We start from the raw sequence: 3,840 nt of genomic DNA, 5'->3' as shown, positions 1-3,840 counted from the left end.
TGTAAATGAATCATTTGTGCTCAAGGGAATAGAGATGGGAAAAATAAGGCATAGATTGGGAGCCAACTCTGGACAATAATGAGCAAGAACAAACACGTGAAAGTCAGGGACCCCAACATTGGTCGCTGGTAGGACCCTTAGGCCTTGAGGGGGCCAAAGAGGAAAAAGGTGGAAGGAGATGCTTTAAAGTTGTTTTGAGCCAGTTGCCTCCAGAGATGCCATGGGGAGGCTAGCTCATGGACCACTCTCGTCTTTTTTGTTCCCTCCCCTCTCCGTTGACAGTCTAGAGTGGAAAATGGGACCTTAAGGGATGGAAATCCCAGCTCTGCCACTAACAGGAGTTTTGATACTCATGAATTCCCTTAATCTCTCTGGAACTCAGTTTTCCCTAGTGAAAGATGAGAAAGTTACATCTGGTCACTTCAAAGGTCTTTTTTACGTTATAAACATTATGTGGAAAGATGATCTAATGGACTACTTCGGGCACAGAAACCCCTAATCTGCCAACATTGATTATTATATCCAGTGGCATGTAAGTAAGAATAGTAGAGTCAACACTTATAAAACTGGGCCCTGTGTGAGCCTTGATTCTGTTGACCCAATGAAGGATCCACCACTTCTTTAGCTGCTTCATCATCCAAATCATACTGCCACTTCTAGGGAATCCTGGTGTGCTGGTTACTTCGGGCCTTCAAAAGTACGGCCTCAAACTTATATTCCTCTCGTAGTGCTTCGATTTACAATCCAGATCACAAAAACATGTGACGTCGGATTGGAGATTCCATGAATTTTCTATGAAAACAGAGATGCAAATTATCTGCAGGTATTAATGGTCCTTCCATGGCCACTAAACACTGAAATGAGAATATTGAAGCTGAACTCTGTGACCTCTCATGGGAGATGCTCTCTCAGGGGAGAAGAAAACAAGGAAAGGGGGTAGAAGAGAGAGAGAGAGAAGGGAGAGCAGTTGTAAGAAAGAATATGGAGTCCGTAGACTAGCCACAAACAGTATCTGAAATCCATAAAAAATAAAATTGGCCAAAGAAAAACTGGTCATATAAGAATTGGAAAGTAGTTGACCATTTTAGGTTTAAAAGGAGGGGAAGGAAAGGGTCGTCTGAGGAGAATTAGGACAAAGATAAGATGACCAAATTATCCCAGTGCATCCAGAACTTTCCCATTTTAGGCACCGAAACGTCTACATTTTGGGAAATCCCCCGGGCCCCCCCAAAGTGAGGATGGGTGGTCAACCCTAGTAAAGAGACTATACTCAAATATCACATTGTTTTATTTTAAGATGACCCTTCCATAAAAATGGTGGAATTTTTTCTCATATACACACATATATTTCTTGTTCTTAAGAAAATGTACTTTTGATCCTTTTGTAGTTCGTAAGTGTGATGATTGGGTGTCCACGCTCTTGTGTGACATGTGCCTCCCACAAACCTCGTTAGGACATTGGCACACTACCTGTCTGACGTGAACTCTGGAAAAAAAAATAATAAAATGTACTTTTATCTACTTTACTCATCACCACCTTATATAGAATAACCCAGGAATTAACTTAGACTTGTGATCCATCTCATCTTATGATTGAGTCTAGTTTTTAACAATGAGGAAGATGTAAACCTACAAATTGAGATAAATAACATATTGCCAAATATTGCAAAACCAAAGTCCTTGGCTCTTATTTAAGATCATCTTCTACACCCAGTAGAATGTATAGGAGACCATTCTGCGTGGCATGGGCCCAGCTCCCACTTGGAAAAGCCAGTGGGGAGCGAGGGTCCAGCAGGCAGGACCCATGCCCACAGATAGGCATTGCCATGGGGAATCAGGCCTGCATTGTACTTAGGACGCTTTGAGACTTGCTTTTTGCTAAAACTCCCTCACCCTGAATTGAGGCAGCAAACGTTCACTGCATATCTTTAAAGTAACTTCCTAAAATCTGTGCTAAACCTTCCAAGGATGGGTGTAACCAGTTCAACTACTTTTCCCTTTCCATTTGTAAATATCCTTCCTTTTTGATGTAATCAGCAACATCTTTTCTTTTGTTTTCTGTAACCCCCTAAAGCAAACCGGTGCATAGTAAATGAGGACCATCCTCAACGTAATGTGCCAGAAAAGCAATAAAAGCCTGTCAAGGCAAGGGTCAGGGCGTTCTCCTCTTGAGACAGTGGCGGTGCTGTCTCTTTTCCTCCACAGGGCTCGGGACCATTGCAGCCACAACACGCGGATCCAGGGCCGGGATCCCATCAGAATGACTTTCAAATTGGAAAGGGTAGGTAACAACATAGTTCTCCAGGAAATTTAGTTAAAGATGCCAGGAGATAGTAAAAAAAAAAAAAAAAAGATGTTTCAGTTTGAAATGAATAGAAGTTGTCAGATCCAAATTTTATACACTAGGCTAGTTAAAACAACAACAACAACACTTAATTTATCATGAAAGCAAGGTGTTTCAATAGATGAGATATGGGCAAACAGCCCAATATTTCAAAATAGAAGAATGAAGTTATAAACTAGAAGCTACATCAAGCTGACCTTGATGTTGACTCTGGCCATGTTCTGGAACAAAGTGAACAAACACAGACAATCAACTTGTCATGCCAAGCTAATTTATAGTAAAAAAAAAAGGAAAAGAAAAAAAGAATCATAGGCAGGAAAGTCAAAAATACCATACAAAGAATATATATTGATTTCAGTAAGTTTAAAATACAATATTTCATTTGTGGTTTATTTTTCAAAGTTTCCCTCTATACCCTTAGCAACAGGAACACACACACATACACACACACACACCGTGAGCCTGAAGTAGGTTGATTAATGAGTCAATAACAGTCTAGGGGGCGGCCAGGCTCCACAACAGTCACCATCTAGTCTGTTTCTTCACTGCTGCAAGCCAACAGATGCCCTTATCCAGTCGGCATAAGATATACAACCAATGATGAAATCAGTTCTCAAAAAGAACTTGACAAGTTAGCATTAATGATTACGCTGATTTTTATTCAAGTCCTGCACTTGGGCCTCACAAAACAACTGCCCCACTGAATTGCAGAGATACCAGACAGGACCACGAAATTGTTTATGAAATTGCTCTGGAGTTTTGGTTGGTATTCATTTAACAGCCAACAGAATGCCGTACTTGCCAAGAAAAGCTAATGCCTATCTGTTGTGCTTGAGTTGGAAGTCTCCTGTGTACACACGGAAGGCCGTGTTCCTGCACTGACAGCCCTTAGTTTAATCCCTGCCACCATATTTTAAGAAAAAGACTTGGCTTGACTGAGGCTTATCTAGAACAGTGAGACCAGGGCGGTGGAGTCTCTAGGAAGTGGGTTATAGGAGTAATTACTGGAGAAAAGAAGGATAACCGGGGACAGAGACCAGTGGAGACATAATAATTATTTTCAAATATTTGAAATTCCATTTTAACCAAGAGGGATTGAATTTACCCTGCAAAGCTCCAGAAGACAAAAGTCAGATCAATAGGTTGAAAATCTGAATAGGCAAAACTGAGCTCAGTGCAAGGGAGAATTTTCTAGTAATTATGGCTTTTTAATAAAAAGAATGAAATACCAGTATTACCAAGGGTATGAAAGCATGAATATTTTTATACAGCTGAAATGGGAATGGAAATTGGATCATTCTTGCTGGAGAGGCAATTTGGCAATGTATTCAAATAGACTTGAAAGCGCATATCTTTTATTTCAGAAATTCCTCCTATAGACATTTACCTACATAATTAGAAATGCTGGAAAAAGTTTATAAAAAGATTAACTGCAGCATTTTGTACTATGTATTTTGAGATAACCTAAATCGCCACAATATACGACATCACATATA

General features: G+C 40.1%; 1 non-coding gene across 1 annotated transcript; it reads left to right on the top strand.

The window, feature by feature from the left end:
• The first annotated feature begins 1,376 nt into the window (after window positions 1-1,376).
• On the top strand, window positions 1,377-1,480 carry LOC112308095 (small nucleolar RNA U13). Its single transcript, XR_002975106.1, has one exon. It is a non-coding gene; the product is annotated as a small nucleolar RNA U13 (small nucleolar RNA).
• Window positions 1,481-3,840: the final 2,360 nt, after the last annotated feature.

The sequence above is a fragment of the Desmodus rotundus genome, chromosome 2, assembly GCF_022682495.2.
Source record: "Desmodus rotundus isolate HL8 chromosome 2, HLdesRot8A.1, whole genome shotgun sequence".
Classification (NCBI taxonomy): Eukaryota; Metazoa; Chordata; class Mammalia; order Chiroptera; family Phyllostomidae; genus Desmodus; species Desmodus rotundus.
Note: the sequence above shows the minus strand (reverse complement) of the source record. Positions and strands in the feature narration are given on the sequence as shown.